The following is a 25876-nucleotide window of genomic DNA, read 5'->3' on the forward strand; positions in this document are numbered from 1 at the left end:
AATTCAAGTAAATATGCCAGTGCATGTAATTTTGAAACAGGGTTTTTTTGTTACAAAGTTATGATCATAATATTGATAAGCCACCATACCACGTCAAGGTAAAACCCCACATGGTGGTCCCTAACTTATTTATCTTTAGTCATAGTAAACAAGGTACATTACCTCTCTGTAGTAGCAATTCTTTGTATAAACATCTCCTGTGCCTTGGTTTCAACTCTGTGCTAGATCCTCCCCCGCCAACTGCTGAGCGGCTTTTAAGAGGGAGAGACTGCCTTAACCAACGCCCATTTTAGAAAAGTAGAAATTATACTTTTTGAAATTGGCCTTAGGTGTGCATCCACAAACCCCCCCATATTGATATGAAACCATGACATGAAACCATCAGGCACATACATAGAGATTCATTTTTCTGAATATTATTTTTGCACATTCTATGTTGGCAGAAATAAAATGTCTGTTGAAAATCATAAAAATAAATAAGCAAAACCCTCATAAAGTTGTCATTGTTTCGCTAATAAAAATAAGAGGCATAAATGGAAGATATTCAGGTTAACCTGGTATAATGTAGCACTTTCAGACCACGCGTTTGAGGCTTGTAAGCTATGTCATTGAAACTTACAGGGTATATGCAGGTATGGGATCTGTTATCTGGAAACCTGCTATCCAGAAAGCTCTGAATTACAGGAAGGCTGTCTTAAAAATGTAAATGTTTAAAATTGATTTCCCTTTTCTCTGTAATTATAAAACAGAACCTTGTACTTGATCCAGACTAAGATATAATTAATCCTTGTTGGAGGCAAAATAATCATATAGGCATTATTTAACATTTTAATACATACATACAGGTATGGGATCTGTTATCTGGAAACCTGCTATCCAGAAATCTCCGAATTACAGGAAGGCTGTCTTAAAAATGTAAATGTTTAAAATCGATTTCCCTTTTCTCTGTGGTAATAAAACAAAACCTTGATCCAGACTATGATATAAATAATCCTTGTTGGAGGCAAAATAATAATATAGGCATTATTTAACATTTTAATACATTTTTAGTAGACGGTGCATGGTGATCCAAAAAAAAGAAACATCCCTTATCCAGAAAACCCCAGGTCATAAGCATTCTGGACAATAGCTATATTACCGGTCCCCAAGAAAATAATAGTGTCCACCCAATAGTTTTCCTAACTCATACCAAATATATTAACAGGCATCCCATGTTTTGTTTTCCTGCCAATTTCCAAACTTTGTTGCAGCAATGTATATATATTAATATATATAAACTATTAGTGCAGAACTTAAATGAAAATATTCCATACATGTTACTGCCTGTAAGTTGTGTTAGACTGACTATTTAACCTACTCCTCATCCTGTTTGTATAGAAGGCACATGTTCCCCAGCAAAACAATAAGGGGGTTATGTATCAAAGTGCAAATTTTTCTAAATAATTAAAATATAGTCCGACCAAACTGGAATCCACAATTTGACCTTATTTATTATTAAAAAAGCTTGATTTAATCGGATCAGGGAAAAATTTGATAAAATCAAGTGAAAACTCAATTTTTTCAGATTTTTTTCCTGAATCACTAAATTTTTAGGGCTTTTTCCCAAAAAGCCCAAAATAGTCAGATTTTCAGGCTGATTCCAGCGCAGACCACAGAAACTTCCAAATAGTATAGGGACCTCTCCAATTGACTTATAAACAACCTCTGCAGGTCTGAGATGGCAGATTTTTGGATTCAGATTTTTTGCAACCTCAGGGTATAATAAATCTCAAAAAAATTGAGTTTTTTTCCCACAAAAAATTCTGAGTTTTTAGCATTTGGGCTTTTATAAATAACTCCCTTAATGTTCTTTTGTCTTTCACAGTTTATTAGTTCTGCTGAGATATGGAGAATGCTTTTGAATAAGGCAATCAATGTCCCGATCACAGAGGAATAAAAAAAAAAAAATAACATGTGGCATAAATTGAAGGGTTCAACAAAAAATGCATTTCAAATACATTTTAATGACAAAAATAATAGGCGATATGTACAGTACTTATGCTGAAGATGAATCATGCTCCCTTCTTTTTGCTTTAGCAATTTGACAAAAGACCTCCAGTACATTTGCACTTATTGTAATTAAGTGCTATCAGCCTGTCTGTGCCAGCGCTGCAGCCATCTCTCTGCACCTGATCGAATTGGTGAACAAATCTGATAAATCCACTCTGTTCCCTTGTTTCCGTCCTTATTAGCTATTCTCTATCTGTCCTTAAAACAAGCAAGCAAATTACTACATCTGTTAAATGAGCAGGATTGAACATGTTTTAGCATTAGTATTCTTTCATACAAAAGCCACAGCTTTTCAATCTCACTGGTGATACAATTCTATGATTGTATTATAGTTCTCCAAACAAATGGTATTGACTCTTGCGTCTTGTCAGGAAGCAGAAGGTCACTACAGACGTCAGCTAGTTATGTTTAACAAACAAAAGGGACAGGCTATGTGTTCTGAATGGAAATAAGAGCCATTTCCATGCAACACATTTGAATCCAGCTCAGGAAGCGAACGTAAGGAAGTGAAGCGTCTAGCATTTCTATACGGTGATTAAATATGTACAGCATGAGCCACAGTTTCCTCACCGACGTCTGAAAAAAGGTAATAGAACGGGAAGAACCTGTGTTGGTGTGTGGCATTTATGGCTAGATGAGAAAGTTAAGGCTAAAGGGGCAACTACTGATAAAACTTTCAGATATGCAATATCTCAAACATTCCATGCCTCTGCTTTTTATATAGGTGTAATTATATTCTTTACATATTGTAAAAACTAAAACAACTGTTGTAATTAAAGGGGTCTGTTCACCTTTCTGTTAACTTTTCATATGTTATGGTATATAGCCAATGCTAAGCAACTTTTCAACTGGTCATTGTTGTTTATTTGTATGTATATACAGTATAAACAGTTCAAGAGGAAAAGTATATCCTATTGTCAGGATTACTTTGTGTGATCAGTAGAACTACTCTTTTAGACAATTTATCTAATAAACAAGAAAAATATTTGTCCGTTCCTTCTGATTCCTGAAGCAAAATGCATGCATACAGGCAGCACAGAAGTATTTTCATTTTAAAGGGATACTGTCATGGGAATTTTTTTTTTTTTTAAATGAATCATTTAATAGTGCTGCTCCAGCAGAATTCTGCTCTGAAATCCATTTTTCAAAAGAGCAAAGAGATTTTTTTATATTCAATTTTGAATGGGTACTACATAACCAAGCTTTCTCACATATAATATCCCTGATTCACACTCATCAGCAGTGTCGGAGTGGGTGTTTCGGGGCTCGTTGGGGGAGACTTGGAGGAACCACCACTCCAGCCATGGTGGCCCCCACACTCCTGCGCAAATCCCTAAAACCACCACCCCCCCTCCCCACCACAAACCTTCAAGCCAACCGCTTACCAGCAAGCCATGCCAGCTATTTCCTCACACTTGCCACTGTCTGCCTGGGGCCGCAACAATTGCATCGCAAGCAGATAGAAGAGTGGGTCTAGGGTGTGTGGTCCACTGGGTATTTTGCCAGTGCCCTACCAGTTTAGTCCAACTCTGCTCATAAGAACAAAGGAACTGGTTTCATAAGTCAGTGACAAACATGTACTGGTCACAAGAAAAGTAAAGGTTACTATACACTCCGAAACAAGTCAAATTGCACTTATTCAATCATTGGGTCAGTGGTCAGTGCAGACCGTATCACCACGCCAATGAAGTCCTCCCCCCACCAATCAGTTTTCCCAAATATGTCCAATCAGTCAGGCAGGCCATCAGAAGGAGCCTGCACATGGGAAAATAATCTGCTAAGTGTCTGGAGGGGGCAAGTCAGTAAAGGTGGCCATACACAGGCTGACAAAACCTGCCAACAGTTTGAGTTGGTAGTTTATTGACCCATGTAAGGGCCCTTCAATTGGCAAGTTTAAAAATAGACAAGGAGTGCATTGGCGATTCTCACCCTGATGTCTTGCTTTTACTGTGTTGTTATCTGATCATTTGGACCAAGGGCCAGACAATTGGAAGAGCATGATATTGCCCACCTCAAGATGGGTATCTTGGGTAAAGATGTGCTTGTAACAAACAAGCAATTCTTTACATGTATGACCAGCTTTTTATCAGCCCATGTAGGGCCATCTTTGCTTATGGAATAACCAGGGGAGCTCCACCAATGAGGCGAGTTGAGCTACTCGCCTCAGGCGGCACCAGCCCCTGGTTACCAGGGGTGGCAAAAATGCCGCTTCTGGTAACTAAGAGCCGAATTTCCGGTTTTCAACCTGGAAATTCGGCTCTCTGCACTAAGCGACATGGACCGCCCCTGCCCTCGCCGGCGCTCTAAAGGTGAGTGCCATGGGGAGGGGCGGGGGCAAAAGAAGGCTGGCTCAGGCGGCATAATGGCTAAAATCGCCCCTGGGAATAACCAGATGCAGCAACAGTTTTCAATTTCAGTATTTTATGAGATAACCTAATGAGATGACCTAGGTTTTCAATTAAAACATCAAAATGATCACTGACTTGACAACATTTACTCTATGGCCAAGCTGGCTAAAAACTGCCATACCAGGCCTCTGTCCTTCCAATCATCAGTATTACATATACTATGTCTCAACTCTCAAGCAAAAATTCTGGTAACCAAGAAGTTAGTTGAGAATACATTAAAGGGATTCTGTCATCGGAAAACATGTTTTTTTCAAAATGCAAATGCAAGTTAATAGTGCTACTCCAGCAGACTTCTGCACTGAAATACATTTCTCAAAAGAGCAAACAGATTTTTTTTACAATCAATTTTGAAATCTGACATGGGGCTAGACATATTGTCAATTTCCCAGCTGCCCCAAGTCATGTGACTACTTTGCTTGAGAGTTGAGACATAGTATATGTAATACTGATGATTGGAAGGACAGAGGCCTGGTATGGCAGTTTTTAGCCAGCTTGGCCATAGAGTAAATGTTGTCAAGTCAGTGATCATTTTGATCAGTACATGTTTGTCACTGACTTATGAAACCAGTTCCTTTGTTCTTATGAGCAGAGTTGGACTAAACTGGTAGGGCACTGGCAAAATACCCAGTGGACCACACACCCTAGACCCACTCTTCTATTTGCTTGCGATGCAATTGTTGCGGCCCCAGGCAGACAGTGGCAAGTGTGAGGAAATAGCTGGCATGGCTTGCTGGTAAGCGGTTGGCTTGAAGGTTTGTGGTGGGGAGGGGGGGTGGTGGTTTTAGGGATTTGCGCAGGAGTGTGGGGGCCACCATGGCTGGAGTGGTGGTTCCTCCAAGTCTCCCCCAACGAGCCCCGAAACACCCACTCCGACACTGCTGATGAGTGTGAATCAGGGATATTATATGTGAGAAAGCTTGGTTATGTAGTACCCACACATAGAGGGTAATAAATAAAAGGTTTGCACCTAGTCTAGTAAACCATAGCAACCAGGTAGCTTTTACTGGTGAGCTGAACAAAGTGCTGATCAGTGGCGGAACTACCGGGGGAGCAGGGGGTGCGAGCGGGCCAGGGCCCGCACCCCCTCAGGGCCCCCGGCAGTCCGTTCACCGCTGAAAATGCGGCCAAATGCGGCCGTACGGAGGGGGGACGGGGCCCGGCTGCGCATCACGCACCAGGGCCCACCCCCCTCTAGGATCGCTACTGGTGCTGATTAGTTTCTATGGGTTACTAGACCCCCCCCCAGCTTTATGACTATCTGGGTACTTAGGCATTCCTATCTATACACACATAGCCTTTTGCAGTTTGACTTTCCATTATTCCCAGCAGCCGCTCGCTTGTGACACTAATCTTTTCAGGAATTAAAGTAACGTTTGGTTCCTCATGTTTATTCATGAGATGATCTGTTCCTTTGGTGGTTTTAATTTATTTAATGGATGTAATCATTCAGCTTAACAAATCATTTTCTGTGACAAATGAAATCTTTTTTTTTTTTGGAAGACAATACAGACAAGCTGAATTCAGTCAAATTGAAGGGGGGATGAGAATTAATTAAAACATTGGAGCATTTTTTTTTCAAATCAGGGAGAAATGTTTCTTATGTGTGAGTTGAATGTGAATGTTATTTTAATTTTAATAAAGGGATGTTGTACCGGGGCTGAACTACTACTAGTGAAGTAGATACAGTTACAGTATACTTGAGTTCATTTACTTAAATTATTCGATTCAGGGGTGTAGTTGCAGGGGTTGTAAGGGTCCTTAAACTAAAAGAGGCCTTATAGGGGACAAACATTTGCATTTTTAGAAGAAAAAACATTGTCAATGAGCAGTGGTGGATTACCATAGGGCCTATGTGGGGGCCCATAGATCAAAGGTGCCCAACAAAATTGGTGATTTACTACTATACACAAATGCAATTTCATTCATTTCATTTTGATGCATGGGGGTGCAAATTCTTGCACTGTTGCAATAATGTTGGTTGGAAAAAGATGCAATATGGGTAAAAAAAACTAATTTGCATCCGGAATTGCACTTTGCCCACTGCACATGAGTAAGTAAATGGCCCCAGTGTCTTTAGGAACATGCAGGAGACAAAAAAAAAGTTCAGGCTCTGCACCATATTTTGCATAAGAATCCTGAAGACCCAAACTATTTCCTGGACCCATTATAATCTAAATAGGGGTAAGTGATGTTCTAGTATCATTTTGTGACTGTACTGTAGGTGCCCAAAACACATATTTGATTGAATTTTCATAGAAACGGCATTCAGGGATTTAGAGGTACTTGAAATTGAAAATTTAAAAAAAATGTAGAAGCATTCATTCAAAATAAAATTTCTTCTTGTTTAGCAAATGAAGCCATCCTTATACATATGTAACTTGTTGCACAATTGTGAGCTATTTATTCTGGTAAATGACGCAAGACATGAAACTTGGCATCTTGCTAATCACTTTTTATTGATTTGCCACTAACATCATGAGAAGGTAGCATGTTCAGAGGATTCGATTGTGAAAGGTTTGCATAACTCATACTCATAACCCGCCTGCATATTCACTGGTGCTGAACTGCAACCCACAGAAACGACAGCATGGCACATACTGACTACCTAGAACTCTAACCCACGCCCAGCTGCGAGAAGCACCCCATTATGCCATTGTTCCGTCTTACCAACATCATTATATAATAATTGTACATTAAACTCAGGACTTCGGACAGTATGATAGAAACACAAGAAAAAAGAGCAACTTTTTGTTATGTAATAATAATAATAATAATAATAATGTATGTCAGTTTATTACATTGTAACATATATAACTGTGCATTGAGCATTTTAGAGATCCTCTTGATTGAAGATTGCTCCATTTTGTTTGACAAAAAATCCTTATTGTTAAACACTGGCACAAATGTTAAAATGAACAATAATTTTTTTCTGTGGCCAATGAAGTGGTATATGTTCACATTCACTATGTATAGGGTGTACAATTTTTCAATTCTAGGGGGGTTATTTCTCAAGGACTGAATTTTTCTCAGTATTTTTAAGTTAGAAATTCGAGCAACTGCGATGCCTGAATGGACTTTATTTATGAAGAAAAAAGCCTGAAAAAATAGGGTCGGGCAAACTTCTGAGCTTTCCCCTAAAACTCTGAATTGTTCAGAGATTTGAGCAGAAACAACAAACTCATTGGATCCCAGTTCGGACATCAGCGCAGACACCGGGACCTTCCCCATTGACTTATACAGGACCTCAAGAGCTTTTAGATGCTGAGGATTCAGATTTTGAGTTTTTAGACCATCGGATTTTAATAAATCTCGAAAAATTATTTTCCTCCGAAAACCGCAAATTATTCGAAGTTTGGATATTCTGTCCTTGATATATAACCCCCTTCATCTTGACAGTATGGGACATAGGACTGATCCTGATGTGTCCTGTAAAATGACAGGGAGAGAGGTGTTCTTGGTTTTAGGATATTTTGGGATGCCCTGCTCCTTAGTTGAAAGGAGCGGGATCACCATGGTTCTTGGTGCTCCCCCTGAGAGGCAGGCGATAGTGCTAAGGATCCAGGGACTGAAATAGGCCTCATCTTCTGGATTAGTTTCTGACAGTCAGGCCCTGTCATAGTACAGAACAGGGATGCAGGGCAAAGGGCAGAGTTAGTGAGCAGCTCAGGGCCTAATTTCGGATAAGTAGTGGTGATTGGTAATCCCAAGGAGATGGTTGACTATTGCAAGGACCACAGTGGAATGGGACCCAGGGTTACCTCCTTACTCCAGGATGGCATTCACCATGGGTATCTCCACACAAAGAAAGGTTTAACCTGCAAGTGAGATTGTACCTCTTGATGTTTTCTACCTCATCTGAGCTCCTTTGAATTGAGAATGTTATTTCCTTCTTCTTTTCTTGTAAGCTGGCCAGCAACATAAAATTGTATTATTATATAGTGAATAAAGTATCCCCTCTTACAAATTATAAGATATTATAAGTTACAGATGAGTTTCATGACCATATAAAAACAAGAGGCGGAAGGCCGAGTGTTTTTATACAGGTCATGGAACTCCGAGGTAACTTCTAATATCCTCATATTTTGCAACTGGGGGTACTTTATTTGTTAGAATACACGTTTCAGTGAGTCATGTGACAGAAATGACATCAGAACTCACCGTTTATAACTGATGACATCAGAACTCACCGGTTATTAGGATATAATTTACAGGATATTCATGGCTTTTGTGTATTGTATGGTAATACGTCATTGGTGTGATTATACTTTACCTTTTGGCTGATCTATGAACTACATGAAAGAATTCTGCATCCAGTAGACTTTGTGTTATGACTGATTGTCAGATGAAACCATCGGACTTTATCTGATCAGACGTTACATTACATCATAGAGCAAATTCATTTTGCAGCATCCCACTACAACTTCTGCTGCTGCCTGTAGAAATATTGTGGGACAGATAAGTCCTTTCCCACCAATTCCCAATTCTTCCCTAGTGGCTCTTATGATATTCACCGCAGATACACAATATCTATATGTTGGTTGCAATTGGGGCAGGTCTAGCAACACTAGCACCCCTGTTAAATATACAAGGAGAGAGGAAATTAGCTACCAGTGAATCAAAATTAAATATTACTTATCCTCTTGTCACTTATTTTCAATCCACTATAGATATATCGATATATGTGGTCAGAAACTCGGTCACTGTGACCTTCTGATCCTTTTTTTTTATCTGACATTGCAAAATTCAGACTGTAAGCTCTGCTGGACAGACTCGAGGAGGTACATTTATCAAAGGTTGAATTTAAAACTTTAAAGTTGAAAATACTCGAAATTCAATTTTGGGTTATCAAAGAAAAAAATCTAATTCTAATCTAATTCAACTAAACTCAATTTAAGTTTTTTCTCTGAAAAAACTCAAATGTCCGGAAGAATACTAACATGTCCAAATTGGTCCAAATTGGTCCAAATTGGTCCAAATTGGTCCAAATTGGTCCTTGGACCTCTCCCATTGACTTACATATAAACTCGGCAGGTTTTAGGTGGTGAAAAGTCGAATTTGAGTTCTTAAAGGGCCAGATAAATCGCGAAATTCTAATTAAAGTCCAAATTGGTCCAAATTGGTCCAAATTGGTCCAAATTGGTCCAAATTGGTCCAAACTGGTCCAAATTGGTCCTTGGACCTCTCCCATTGACTTACACATGAACTCGGCAGGTTTTAGGTGGTGAATAGTCGAATTCGAGTTCTTAAAGGGCCAGATAAATCTCGAAATTCTAATTAAAGCTCGAATCGAGTTTGGATAATTCACAATTTGAATTTGAGAGTTTTGACCATAAAAAATTAGAATTTTCAATTTGACCCTTAATAAATCTACCCCTCAGTGCACGTAACAGCACTTCCCCAGCAAAGCCAGTAATGTTTAGGGCTATATAAAGATATTATCTTTCTCTGCTGCAACTAAGAAAAATACATTAGTGAAAAGACTGCTTCCCTGAGTGACAGGAAAATGGCAGTCACTAATACGTACAGAATTGGTCCTGTAAACTGTAATTTAGACTGTACTACTGCTACCTCTGCGTAGACATTTCCAATTAATTTCCATGACCTCATGGACAATTATAACATGTAATTCTAAATGCCGTAATAATTGCATAGTGAGCAGAGAAGAAACACCGACTGCAGTCTGTTCTCAGCAAGACTGAAAGTGCAAGACGTGAAACATACAGTGCATGAACCAAGTGCAGAGTAGCCAGAGAAGCAAGAAACGGAAATAGAACTCAGGGATGGCAGTGCGTGGGCGACTCACAAACCACAATATGAGCGAAAGCTTCTAGAGATATTTTCGGCCTGCCATAGATGACAGCTCCTTTATTACTGTTTACTATTCTTGTTTTGGAAGGAGAAAATATACAAGTAGAAAATTCATTAGTGCTTGAATAAAACTTTCTGCTCTATGTATAACTCTGGCATTTGCCTACAGTGGTGGGAAATGTTTTTGCAGCCCTGTAGTTGTTGGTTGGTTTGCTGGCTGATGTCATTTGTATGCAGAAAACTTAATTAAATGCATTCAACTTTTACATTTTTTTCACTCCTCTTGCGGTTCCCATTTGGCTCTGTCGTTTTCTCAGCTAGAAATACAGACAGGTTAGATTGGTTATAGCATTGACCAGTTCCCAGTTGGTACTCATTTCCCATTTACACCGTTAACTCTGGAAAACTGCATTGTATTTTCCATGAGAGAATCTCTATGCACAAAACCAAACGGTATGATTTATTTCTTTACGGTCTTATCCTGTTAAAGGGGTTGTTCACCATAGAGTCCAGGGCACCAGTATAAACAGCTCATAGTTTTCTTTTTCAGCCAGCTCTTTGATCTATGCAACACATTGCCCATACCTCCCAACTGTCCCATTTTCAGCGGGACAGTCTTTCTTTTGACAGCTCAACCCGCAGTCCCGCGTTTGTACTGGAAAGTCCAGATTTTCTCTGCACTGAACAGCTAAAAAAAGAAACAATGTTTTTAACTTAATTGGCTTTCGGCAGAGAGCCCAGAACAGCCACGAGGTTCAAATAAGATACTTTTGTAACAATTTTGAGATAAGCAAATAAGTAATTGTAATAATTTAGATAAAAGGTCCCTTGGGAGAAGTTAGACTCACAGCTTAAAGGGCAATTCACCTTCATTAGCAAAACTGTGATAACTAGTTTGAACAGACATATGTTCAAACTTTCATAACCTGCCAAATTTTGGAAAATGAACATGGTAATTAGGGGGTCACAAAAATAAATTTAGATTTTCCAAATTATTTGTCCCTCTTTTTATTTCAAAAATGTTGGGAGGTATGACATGGCCAGGTACACAAATGTGAGACAAAGAGCCCAACAGAGATGGCACTGAAAGGGTTAAACAGGGAAATGATTAATATTATATTATTATATAATTACATTAAAAGTGGTGTTTGCTTACACCAGCCATATGTGATATAATAAGGCTGTGTTAAAAATCAAGGGTGCTTTTGAAAAATTGTCTAATTTAATTTAAATACAATCAGTACCACCCAGCAATTTACAGTTATTAAACATGCCTGATTTTTAAAATTTTAAAAAGTATACATACCCCAGGTATAAGATTTCAAAATATATTTGTAAATATGCTGTTGTAGGCAGTATCTAACATTTGCTATTGCTGCACTGCTGGTTCTGACTACATGTGCTACTGAAACCATGTTGCAACAGTCAATCCTTCCCCAGCCAAGACTCCACAATACCTTGACAGACATATGTATGCCAGGCATTGTAGGAATTTGAGTCTAAGCAGGGGAATAACTCACTACTACAACTTGTAGTCAGACCCAACAGTGCAGGTAAAAAGCAATGCATGCACAAATACTGCAGATACTGCTGCAACAAAAAGGTTGCCAAGAAAAAAATGTCGGCAGGACAAAAAAGTTGCCGTAAGAAAAAAAACACCCACTGACTTTAATGCATTTGGACAAAAAAAGTTGTGCACTTAAAATTTTTTTGTTGCCCATTGACTTCAATGTGTTTTGGGAATTTTTCACCACTTTGCTTTTCGTACATTTTTCAGCGAAACAGGACAGATTCGCTCATAACTAATAAACACTGAAACTGTAAGATGAATTTATTTTGGAAAGTTGCTTAAATTGACATTTGCTTTCACTATGCAAAGTTTTAGAGTTGGGATTACAAACAAAATTATCTTGAATTTAGACTGCAAAATCCACTATAAATAACATGATTTTTGCATGTTTGCGCTTAGGTCCCACGGTAGAGCCTCAGTTTTGATATGATTGGTTGGAGTACTAAATCTCTGACCAATTAGATGTGGCCGCTGGGAACGCTGAGACAAGATGATGACATATTGTAACCATACATATCTGCCACATACTTAACATGCAATTTGTGTGCAGAGCAAAAGCAGCGCATTCATGTTTTTATGTATAGAGTTCCTTAACCCATAATTTGCAATCTGACTTGCTGAAAAGGCTCCAGCGCTTGGGGACTCCCTGCTTGTTTCTCATATGCGCTGGATGCCTTCAAGCCAAGCAACACATCCTGACCAGTATAAAAGGTTCATTATAAAGCCTAGGTGCTTATCTTAGAAAACACAACATATTGCCTCCCGGCAGGTCTGGACTGGGATTCAAAATAGGCCCTGGCATTTCAGATACACAGAGGCCCAAACAGCCCCCACCAGCCCACTAAATAATGACTTTCTATGGCATCTTACAGCAGCCCATCTGGCATTTACCAGAACCCACAGATTGCCAGTCCGGGCCTGTCTCCCGGCCACATTTATCTACGTGGAACTGTGCAGTTCAGTACTACACACATGTAATATTAGCACAGACAGCCCCACCCCCTGCAATGAGTGTGTATACACTGCAGCCTTATCTCATTTTCCAATATCTGTTTGCCCAGCTTTCTGCTTGGCTGGCATGTCATCTGGAAAGGGAAGCACTTTGTAAGTACGACAGCCTGGGAGACACTTAGGGTAGGGGCAGACGGGCAGATTTGGGGAGATTTAGTCGCCTGGCGACTAATCGCCTCTTCTGCGGGGTGACAACCCCCCCCCTGAACTGCCTTCTGCTTGCTTGAATGAAGAATCGCTAACACACTCGCTGCGCTTCGATTTCCGAAGTCACCTGAAGTTGCCTCTCAAGGAAACTTCGGGCTACTTCAGAAATTGAAGTTGCATTAGCGCAGGCGATTCTTCATTCAAGCAGGCGGAAGGAAGACGGAAGGCAGTTCGGGGAGATTGTCACCCAGCAGTCGCCAGTCGACTAAATCTCCCTGAACCTGCCGTCTGCCCCAACTCTTAAAGTCAAACTGTTGCTTACGGAGACATTCTAATGAGCAGTTATTGATTTAGAGAGCGTTAATAGTTATGATGATACATATAACATTTTAAACCACTGCGTAATTGCAGCTCTCAGGAATCAGTATTGCCTGTTATATGGTGAAAATTGCAGGTCAGGGTTTTACTTGCAGCACTTTCTATTGCTGACCTGCATTCTTGTAGCACCAGCTTCTCATAAAATTAATTTGTTGCAGCCAGGGTTAGACTGGGGGGCATAGGGTCCACCAGGGCTGCTGTTTCAGGGCCCCCCTCCCGGCAGTCCCCAAGGGCCCCCTCCTGAACTCTAGAACCCTGCCTGTGCCTCACGCCTCCACGAACGTGCAGCATGCGCACAAGACACACGTCGCGTATGCGCAAAAGACTAGACCTCGGCTTTAACAACTTTCCTTTCTGGGGCAGCTGGGGGAGCAGGTCTGGACTCTGGTTGCAGCAGTTAATTAGACTCAGGCAACCTGCACCCCTTTGGATGTTAAACTACTAGGGATGCAATGAATCAACTATTTTAGGATCCAGCCAAACCCCAAATCCCTCCTGCTGAATACCATACCGAATTCACATTTGCATATGCAAATCAGGCGTAGGAGAGGGGACTAGAGAACCACACAGTAGCGCACGGTGCACATTTTCTTACTTCCTTGTTTGTGTGATGAAAAGTCACGTGATTTTAAGGATTCGGTTTGGCCAGGCATGAGAATTCAGCCAAATCCTGCTGAAAAAGACAGAATCCTGCTAATACCTAATCAAGTCCTGGATTTGATGCATCCCTATAAACTACTGCAATTATGAGGAATGTAATGTGTTTGGTTAGCACAAATGTTCAACCATGTTCGCGTCCTTAGACATAAAGGGAGTGTTTTCTATTTTTCAATTTTTTTCAGAAATGCTTATGTTAGGAGGTATTGCATACAATGTAATATGCTAATTTTTTTTACTGGTCTACTAACCAATAACAAGACATTAGTGGCAGTTTGAAACATCTCACTGGCTGTTATGGGTTACTAGACCTGAGCAAACTTTGTTTCTTTTTTTTTTTTTTACATTACTCTAAACTGGGAATCCTCAACCTATTTTACCTGTGAGCCACATTCAAATGTAAAAAGAGTTGGGGAGCAACACAAGCATTAAAAATGTTCCTGAGGTGTCAAGTAAGGAATGTGATGGTAGCGAACTGGCAGCCTACAGAAGGCTCTGATTGGCAGTACTGTACATCTGTTTTTATGCATCCAAAACTTGCCTCCAAGCCAGGAATTCAGAAATAAGCACCTGCTTTTATGGCCCCTGGGAGCAACAGCCAAGTGGTTGGTGAGCAACATGATCAATTGGGCCAAGCAAGCTAGTGAAGGGCCCATACTCAGCCTTCCCCTTCTCAACCAGGGCCACAGTCGAGATGCGGTTTTAAAACCTGTGCCAACCCTTTCCCTCTGATGAAATCGAAGATTACGTCATAGAGGGGTTTAGCTCTCCAGTTCCTTTATATGGTCATGGAATGCCTCAATGACATATAATATCCCTGTATTTTAATGTAGGGGGTGCATAATTTATTATATATGCAATCTATTTTGTATACACTATATGCAAATGCCTTTCTTTCAGGTTCCTACTTTCTGATGTTAGTGGTGTCCTGTCCCTACCACAAAGAGAAGGCCGTACCATTATCCACAACCAGTCTATTTTGTTGTACAAATCACACAGAACTGGACACACCTAATAATTAGGCCAGAGATTCTTAAAGGGCACCTGTTACTAAAAAATATTATTCCCAACCAAAGGTGTGAGCTAATAGAACCTGCACTCCAGTCGGGGTAAAGTAGTTTTTACATTTCTAGGACACTTGTATTGGGGGGAGCTCCTGGTGCAAAAAGCTATGTTGGTCAGATTGCATGTGCACAGGGCAGCCATCAGGGGGGGACAGGGGGGAGAGTTGTAGGGGGCCCGAGGGTAAGGGGGGCCCAACCACACCACACTTACTTGATTAGCTGGGCCCCCCATCTTTCTGAGAGCTGCTGACTTCGGGAAGGCATGGACGTTTAAGGGGCCCTGGTCACCAATTTTCTCATAATGTGGGGAGGGCCCTGGCCACCAATTTTGGCCACCAATTTTTTTTTTCTCATTGTACCTTTTGGATACAAAACAAGGAAGTAAAATGTTTTTCCCCTTCCCACCCCTAATTTGCATATGCAAATTAGGGTTCGGTATTCAGCCGAATACTTCACAAAGGATTTGGGGGTTCGGCCGAATCCAAAATAGTGGATTTGGTGCATGCAAAAGGTACAATTCAGTGGGTTAACCCATATAACAATCAGAAATGAGAAATGTCATACAAGGAAGAACCACTTTTAGAAATATACAGTAGGTAAGTCCTGCAACAGGAATATCATTCAGCATTAATCTGTCCATTCTTCTATTTATTCTGTAAGAGAAAATAAATAAAAAAAAGGGGGGCCATGTGTTTGTTACTACTAGATGTGAATGAATTGATTCATATAGTTCCATCAACCGTACAATAGGATGAATGTTCTGTACGGGTCTGGACCTCAGTTTGACCCAGCTCTGTCTGTATCCTCTTCCTAAGTTGTGGATCAATTTTCCAGAGATTCATGCAAGTGTGAACAAACCAAAGCCTTGAGACTGGAAAGACCTTAACTAACCATATAAGTTACCTACAAATGAACTCAGTATTGAAACACGTGTAGCTCTTCTTCACAATATGCCTACAGATGCCTACCCAGTTCACATCATTCATTTCAACAGGTCAGACAGGTGTGGAATTCACATGCACAAACAAACACACACACAAATGATGATTCATAATGTTTTCATGTTTTTTTTTCTTTTTCAATACCTTTATGCTACTCCTTACCGACATAATAAGGGAGTTATTGCAAAACTGTGTATTACCACCAAAGAACAGTTAGCCCCAGGTGTTAGGGGTCATTATTGGTTGGATATCTTGATAATTATACTCAGTATTTTTGGCATTATCTCCTGACGTGTTAAGCAAGAATTATTAACACTAAAGTGATATAACTTGCCAGAGTAATATAATTTCTTTACGTTATTCCATCCTTTTTGATAAAATTAATTATAAATATTTAGGTCTTGAGCACCCACGATGCATTACAGGTAATAGCACACTTAAATTCCCGTAATGATAATGCTAATAATATACAAAAAAAAAAAACTGATAATGACAGCTGACCCTAAAATGTAATAGGTGGTTGTTTGGCTACACCCTGGGACAGATGGCCTCCACATCCCTTACTAAAAATAACTTTGCAGACACCTGCTCATACACTGAAGGGATAAGGGGTGTTGAAGAGGCATTGGTATTGACTCCGTCATCCCAAAATAATCATCTGTACCTGTTTATTACCTTGTTACATTACCCTGTGTTTTCTACTGCTTTATAAAAAAAGACAATGACACAAATTTACTAAAGGGCAAAGTGACTAACGCTGGTGAAAATTCGTCAGCACAACGTCATTTCGGTACTTCGAAGATTTACTAACGGTCGCTGGCGTAACTTCTCTAGCAAAGGAAATAGACTCTAGCGGTACTTCCCTCCCTAACGCCTGGCGAATTTGCGCTCTGGCGAATGGACGTAACTACGCAAATTCACTAAGATTCAGATTTTACTGAACGCTACCTCTTGCGCCAGACTTGCCTTCTGGCAAGTCTGAAATTTTTCTTAGTCCCAAAAAACGCTGGCGTCCTTTCCTTTTTCAGGGTGATTGGCTGAAAAATAGCGTAAATTTTTTTGGGGTAACCGGCTTCCCCCCTACATTTCCTAACATATGGCACATAAACTATACACTGGGCTCATGTGTAGGGCAATATAACAACTTTAATTTATTTTATTAAGGTTTCCCGGGATTGTGTAGTGTAATGTATTTGCTGCAACATCTACGTCCATTCAACTTTAACTTCCTGCCGTATGCAAATTAGCCAACGCTAACGCAACTTCACTTCGCTTGGCATAATAACGCTAGTGCAACTTCGCCAGTGTTCATTGACCTGGACGCAACTTCGGATTTTTGTGAATTAGCGTTGTCCTGGCGAATCTACGCCTGCCAAAGTGTTGCGCTGTGAACAAATCCATTGCTGGCGAATTTTCTGAGGTTAGTGAATTTGCCCCTATGTTTAAATCAGCACTAGTGATGGCTGAATCTGTCCTGAAAAATTCTCGACACACGACAATTTTCACACAAGCGACAATTTTTACATGCAAGACTTTTTTGTCCAAATGCATTAAAGTCAATGGATGTCAACATTATTTTGACACACGCCAATTTTTACACAATCTACTTTTTTGTTGCAGCAAATTTTTCAACTGAATCTTTGCAGCAGTTTTGCGAACAATTCGCAGGCTTGGCGACTACATTCGTTGATCATTAATCAGCACTAAAGGTGTCAGGGCAAAGGCGAATATCTTCAACAGAGATGCTTGGTCCATCGCTTCCTTCTGTCCTCAGTGTAACAATGCTGTGCCACAGGCAACTAGTTCCCCTTTTTACTGGAAAGCAGGTACGGACTGGGCATGTCATGTTTATTGCTGGGGCTGTCCTTGAGAGAATAGCAATCAAATTGCCTTGTGTGGCTTTGTCTCTTAGTAAAGAAACACATATCTTAATTCATTAGTGCAAATACTTTTCATTAAAATTGATTTGCCTGTTGCAAAAAGTGCTACATCTCTCTACATCCAACTCTATACTCACCAAAACTGCAGCCATTCATATACAGACCAAATGGGTTACACTGAGGGTATCATGCCCCGTTGCAATATTTGCTGGTTTATCAGGGTTCTTTATTTAAGTATTTCACTGTTAGTAGATTACCGTAGCTTTAGCCCTCTGGGGATAGAGCTCTCAGATTCTGTCATCCACCCACTTCTCAGGTATGATTAGAAGCTATTTTTGTACTGGAAAGGATAAGTACAGTTTTTATGTAATGCATAACTGCAGTATCAAGCTACTGTTACTTTATTCTTGCACATATTAAGCAATATATGTGCAGCTCTAAATATTAGTTTGCTTTTAATTTCTGGCATATTGATGAATGCAGGGTAATATAAGTTATGTGATAATTATGTAAACAAAGCCGTATGCCACCCTCCATTTACTCGATTTATTTTTGGTTCTTAAAAATGGTAAATATTGTATAATTCTGGAATGCAAACTGCCTTGTATATTACTGTACTTACCAGCTGCTTTCTCTAGTGCAAGTGCCTCTGCACAGCTCACATGTAGGGGGTTATTTACTAAAACTTGAAATGTTATTTATCAATCAAATAACTTGAAATTTGCTGCGGTAAACGACTTGATAAAATCGTGAAAAAAACTAATTGTTTGATTTTGAAGCCTGAAAACTACCAATTTTTGTTAACTATGTTATGTATTGTACTTATAACCAACAATAAGAGACTGGGGCAGATTTACTAAAGGGTGAAGTGACTATCGAAAATTCGCCAGCGTGACGTCATTTTGTTACTTTGCCGATTTACTAACGGCCGCAAGCGTAACTTCGCTAGTGAAGGAGATAGACTGTAGCGGTAATTCGCTCCCTTACGCCTGGTGAAGTTGCGCTCTGGGGAATGGACGTAACTGCACAAATTCACTAAGATGCGGATTTTACTGAACGTTTTCTCTTGCGCCAGACATGCCTTCACCACCTCAGACCAGGCAAAGTGCAATAGAGTAGATAGGACTTCCTCAAAAAATAGTTGAAAAATTTTCTAAGTCCCAAAAAACGCTGGTGACTTTTAATTTTTCAGGGTGATAAGCTGCAAAAGATTGTAAATTTTTTCTGGTGTACCCGGCACATAAACTATACACTGGGCTCATGTGTAGGGCAATATAACAACTTTAATTTATTTTATTTTATTAAGTTCTCCCTGGCTTGTGTAGTGTAATGTATTTCCTTCAAATTTCACAACTTTTTAGTGAAAACCTTCAAATTTCAAGATTTTTTTTGAAAACCTTCAAATTTCATGATTTTTGAATGAAATCCTTCAAATTTTACGATTTTTTTGTTAAAAACGTCAAATTTCACGTTTTTTGAAAATGTCAGAATTTCACGTTTTTTTCGGGAACTTTCCGATTTCAAGATTTTTCACTAATTTTTCGGGCAATTTTTCGGCGAAGCGAAACGGGACAAATTCGCCCATCACTAGCTGGAAGCAATGTAAAATAACGGCATTAAATCTGGTGTTCGCATGTTACACATGCCTGGATAAATTCACCATTTATTTTACACGGCATAATATACATTCCCCTAAATCTGCAAAATGCAGAAAACCCCATGGGCACAAGCAGGTCTTGCTTAAGATTCAAGAAAGGCCCTGGAATTTGAGGCCCAACCAGTCTTTCCCACATGCCCAATAAAGAATGACTGAATCTACACATTGCTAGTTTGTGTAGCCGAGGATGAGTAGAGTATAACAGTTTGGGCTTCATAGTGCTTCCCAGATGGTTCCTAAGGAATGCAGCATTTTGCACCTGCGGGTTTAGTAACTAGCTCTAAAGTATGATCACGCACAGCGTTTCACATCGCTGAAAATTTGCAAAACTATGAAAATTTGCCAGAATGCATTGAAGTCTATAGATGACAATTTTTTTTGACGAGTGAGACAGTGCGACAATTTTTTTTTTGCACAACAATTTTTTGCACCTATTCTAGTCTATGTGCAGCATTTTGAAATTGAAATGCATTGATGCAGCGCCCATTGATGCAGGCCCTGCATTGATGCAATTCATACAAAGGTTTCAGTGCTGTGGAGCAGAGTATGGACAGACCAGTGCACTGTGCATGCGACTACAGGCAGCTCAGATAACTACTGCAAAAGTTTACTTGAGCTTCACTCTGCTCAAGGAAAAATATAAGGAGAAATATAACGTATGTACAGTATTTTGTCTTTTGTAGTCATTTTCATTGCAAACATATCAGTGTAAAGGGATTTGGGAAAAATAATGGGAAAACAATTGCAACTGATTGGAAACAACGCATACTTACTGAGTAATACGCTAGGCACAGTTTTTTTTATTTGAGAACAATCTGGTGGTTTGAATTGCCAGAAGGGTTTATCATGCTAATAGGCAGCTGGTGACACTGTAGTTGTTGCAGAGTCACTGCAACATTAACTACAGGGCACTGGTGTGACATTATTATGCTTTATTTTATAGTTCCAACACACACTGTACAAAAGAAGATAATACTGATGTCTGTATTCTGATCTACGCTGTGATGTTTCTGCTGCAGTATTATTTGCATGACTGTCATAATTAAAGTTCTTTAGTTCTTTAAGAATCTCTGGAGCCAATAGCATTACAAGTTACAACTAAAATGACAATGTTGTACTCAGTCAACATCCAGCAAACAATATGGTGGACAATCAATGGTGGACAAAAAGCCACTGTCCAACTATCATCGCTCCTAATGTTATTTAATTGAGAATTTTTGCCATTAAAGGAGAAATAAAACTTAACCAAAGAAGTAGTTAGAAATGTTGTACAATATGTTTTGGGATTCTGTACTAGCCCAATGCAACCACAACCCTTTAGCAGTAAAGATCTGTGTCTCCAAAGATGCCCCAGTGTCTCCCCATCTTCTTTTCTGCTGATTCACAGCACATGTTCTGTGCTGCTGTCACTTACTGACTTTAGGGACTGACTCAAATTATACAATACACATAGAATATAAATGTCACAGTATAAGGCTGATAATTAATACAGATTATTGGTAAATGGCAGCACAGAATCCAGTGCAATTAGCATCCGAATTCAGTAATCAGCCTTGCAGCATCATCTTATATTACAGACCAACCTCATTTTCTGCTGGATAATTTGCAACAACCCCTAAGCTTAACTTCTCAACAGCTGCTCAGAGGCCACTGAGCATGTGAGTGTCGCAGACACTTTCCAAGATGGTGACCCCCTGTGACAAGTTTGAAGTCCTGGATCATTGCTGCTATTGACAAGCTGAAACTTTAGGCTGCTGCAATAAGTTCAATATCTAAAATATGGCATTTTAACCATATTTATTTTTAAGGTTTAGTTCCTTTAAAGGAATAGTGACATGGGGACAGGGCAACTGCTGCTGCTTTCCACTGGGGTTCAGGGTTGGTCAAAATGCCCTGTGTGCCATTAGTCTTAAAGATGTATTTCACTTCTGGTTAATCTTTAGTATAATATAGTATATAATAGATATTATATTATATTTTTTAAATTGTCTTTTTCTTTTAACACTTCTAACTTTTAGTAGGGGGTCACTAACCTTGGCAGCCAAAAAACTGTTGCTCTGTATAGCTACAGTGTTATTGTTATGACTAAACTTTCTTTTCAGGCCCTCTCGTAGTCATCTTTCAGTTTCTTGTCCAAACCCTTGTCTGGTTGCTGGGGTAAATTGGACCTTGATATTTCTTGGTCTACTGCAAGAAGATACCTACAACTGGAATAAATATAGTTTTAAAGGAGTAACATGCTGTCATTTCTATTAATTCCTTTAATAACTTGATCAGGAACCCTTTTTTAGTAAAAGTGGCTGGTGATAGCCCTACCATGCATGCATTAACCCTACCTGACCTCTGGATACTGTGTACTCCATCTTGTTGGCAGTAGGTGATTTACACCTCCGTATTGGCATTGTTTCTAAAGGTCTTTATCTGATTAAAGGGGTTGGTCACCTTCCAACACTTTTTTCAGTTTTTTTTAGTTCACTAGAAATAAAGACTTTTTTTCAATTACTATATGTTATATTTGTTTCTCTAATATTGCCTCTTAGTGTTTCATTTTCACCCTCTCATGTGTTGCTGAAGCAGCTCTTGGAATGGCTCTGTAAACTGTTGTTTGATACTTACAGTAAATGTATATATTTCTTTTCTCTGTCCCTGCTGATCCAAATCGCAGAGTTTCATTAAAGGCAGCTGCTAGAATTGATATAACAGTTGCTAATATTCTGCAGATGCTGCTGAGAAATGTATCAATGAGTGCAGCAAATTGTAAGAGTTCAGAGTCTGCACCTGGATTACTGAACTGCCAGGCTGCAACACCAGAGACATGAACATTAAACTTCAATTTTGGGAAAATGGTAAAAAAAATTAAAAATGGAAAGCAATTGTTAAAAGCATGTGGTACTGAAAAGCAAAGCAATTGCATAAATTCTGGTCCCATTTTTTGGACCCACCTCTGCAGAGAATTGCAGGTAACCGACAACAGGAGCAAAATTGTGGGTGACCCATGACCCCCACCCTTCACAACAAATTGTGAATTTTCACCAGCATTAATCACTTTGCCCTTTAGTAAATTTGCCCCCTAGGCTAGTACCAGCAGCCAGACTGCTCCCAGGTGAAAGGTGCTTCGTATATCTGTTGTTGTCACGAGCAGGGCCTTTTCAAATGAAGTTAGGAAACTTTTCTGCAGGGATTGAATAAAGTCAGTTTCAGAGAGATGGAGCCAAGCCGACGAGATTGCTTTACTTCAACTTGTTATGCAAATGCCAACGGATGATGTTAATTTTAACTTTGAATTTGTCAGCATTGATGTGAATTTTCTGGAGAAAACAAACATTTTACTCCACTTTTGTGAAGTCCCCCCCCCCAGCTCAGTGCAGGCCCAGCAGCTGACGGAAAGACTGTTGCAGAAAGGGAAGTGCAGATAACAGGTACAAGGACAGATGACAGAGTAGAAATTGTGCACGCAATGTTTGTAACATAATTGCCAAGATATGACATATTTCCAACGTATGGGTTACTTAACAGTTTCCTCAGGTTTGTTATTAACAACTACCCATGGCTAGGAAAGTGTTAAAAAGGCTACATTAGGACTTTTATTGGCATTTTTAGCAATATAAAGCTGATGTTTTTTTGTAAGAAAAGGGGATTTCTGTAGGTAACAGCAGGGCAGCCATCAGGGGGGGACAGGGGGGAGAGTTGTAGGGGGCACCGAGGGTAAGGGGGGCTCGGCCACACCACACTTACTTGATTAGCTGGGCCCCCCATCTTTCTGAGAGCTGCTGACTTCGGGAAGGCATGGACGTTTAAGGGGCCCTGGCCACCAATTTTCTTATAATATGTTTGTGTGTGTGGGGGGGGGGGCTGGCCACCAATTTTGGCCACCAATTTTTTTTTCTCATGTGGGGTCCTAGCCACCAATATTTTTTAATGGGGGGGCCCGGGCCACAAATGTTTTTTTATGGGGGGCCCTGACCACCAATATCTTTTTATTTTTTATTAACCCTACTGTGTGGTGGGGGGCGGACCTGTGGGGAGGGCGGACCTGTAGGTGGGGCTTGCAGTGGGCGCAGCCCAGGGGGCCCAGGAAATTTTGATCGGCAGACTAACCCCACAAGCATGTGTCTGTTGCTGCTTGTAATAGTGTTATTAAAAAGAAAGCACCCTAGCTGATGCCCACGGTGATAGGCAGACCTCTGCTAGAAAATATGAATGACCAGCGAACTGCAGCATTTTTACTGACATCACATGGCCCCTAGGTCAAAAGGAACAAGTCCAGTTACAGAACAGCTTACTTTTGTGGGGCACTGAACAGGGGTTACTTGGTAGAAATCAAGGAGTAAGGGATCATGCATATACTGTTATTTTCTGGCAACTAAAATGTTAAGTTGTTTTGTGTGAAGCCCACTAGAAATTATAAAATATTTAAAAAGTGTGAGCTGTAATGCAATGCATATTAGACAACAGCAATGAAAAAAAATTGCCATGATTTTGCATTAAAAAAAAACCTGCAGGGAAATTTACAGGCAGGTGTAAGTTACCACCAAGTCAGTAAGTCAGAGCAACCAGACATCTGTTTTCCCTGCTCTAATGCATCAGACCAGTTGCTGCATTGGGGCAAAATACAAGTATGCAAGCTTGCACATTTCCATATAGAGGAGTGATTTGATTCAATCTGTTTTCGGTCTGTTGGCAGCAGTGATCCAAATTTCCCCATATGACTTTAACCTATACCAATACCACGCCGAACCAACGGCCTGAAAATGCTTACGTGTGTTATCAGAGAAAACGGGTAGTGTGACATTAACGTTATAGTGTGGAAGCCTATGGAACCTGGGATACACCTGGGACTAAAATCAGGCAAAATAAATTGAAACCTCTTTTAGCATAGGGTATGCACCAAGGGCAACATTATTATTGATAAGCACTCAAGTATAAATGCTCATGGGAACAGTCAGAGACTAAATGTCCTCCTATAGAAAGAGGTTCTGTGTGTAGATGAACCGCACCTCTCACCCTTTCCACGATGCTTCCTGCCCTGGTGGTGCAGATCTCTCTAGACGGTCGGCACTCGTCAGTACAATGTAGTAGATTTAAGAGAATAGCACAACACCATCGGGGGAATGTAATAAAAATCGCTAACGGAAAAACTATTCGCAATGCGAAAAGTTATGCCTTTGCGCGAACAAATTTTGCTTTGTGTGAATTTAATATAGCTTTTGCGAGCCCGGAAACTGTTTAGCGACCACTTCCGACAGTGAAAGACCGTTTGCGAATTTTATAGTTTGCGCCAATGCGCAGTCAATGTAATAAAACTTCTTACTGAAAAAGTCGTTATGTTTGCTCCAAAAGATTACGACACCTTCAAGCACTTCTTATGAGTGCGCAATTAAAATTCGCAATGCGCAATTAAAATTCGCAATGCAATATCAGTTTAAGGAACAAAATTACATTGCGAGATGTGGATTTTTAGTCTTATTGGTGCGAATTGTTTTGCTCTTTGCGACTTTTATTACATTCCCCTGAATGTATGTTGCAGGTGGGGAGTTTACCCCTTTTATTTAAAGTGACCGCCTGTGCATCAACTTTTCGGGGGGATTAACATCCTGACGAAGGGAGGGTTAATCCCCCCGAAACGTTGATGCACAGGGGTAAGCTCCCCAATTTCCTGAAAAATTTGCAAATTTCCAGCAAATTTCGCAAAATGGTGAATAATTCGCAAAAAAACAATTTTGACGTTGCGTCAATTTTGACGCCCGCATTAAAGTCAATTGGCATCCCAATAATATTGATACACAACAGTTTTGACGCGAGCGACTATTCCTATGCGCATCCAAATTTTGCCAGCGAATTTTTCGCAGTTTCACAAATTTATTCGCTGCCTGCAAAACATGGAAATTCGCTGCGAATTCATGCCTGGCGAATTTATTCGCCCATTACTATATAGTAGGTTTATGTTATGTATATGTTCTGTATACAGGTATGGGATATGTTATCCGGAAACCCGTAATCCAGAAACCTCTGAATTACAGGTCATCTTCCATAGACTCCATGATAAGCAAATAATTATAATGATTTTCTTTTGAGCTGTAGTAATAAAATAGTTCCTTGTACTTGATCCACAACTAAGATATGATTATTCTTTATTGGAGGCAAAACAATCCTATTGGGTTTATTTAATATTTAAATTATTTTTTTAGTAGACTTAAATCCAAATTACAGAAAGACCCCTTTTCCTGAGCATTCTGGATAAGAGGTCCCATACCTGTAGCATGCATTTATTTGTTGTAACGTTTTAGGGCTTTAGCACACGGGCAG

General features: G+C 39.9%; 1 protein-coding gene across 1 annotated transcript in view; it reads left to right on the forward strand.

Moving 5' to 3' along the window:
- Window positions 1-25876, forward strand: part of hdac9.S (histone deacetylase 9 S homeolog) — a 273855-nt gene that overhangs the window by 134855 nt on the left and 113124 nt on the right. The window lies entirely within an intron of this gene.

Source organism: Xenopus laevis, chromosome 6S, assembly GCF_017654675.1.
Source record: "Xenopus laevis strain J_2021 chromosome 6S, Xenopus_laevis_v10.1, whole genome shotgun sequence".
Lineage (NCBI taxonomy): Eukaryota > Metazoa > Chordata > Amphibia > Anura > Pipidae > Xenopus > Xenopus laevis.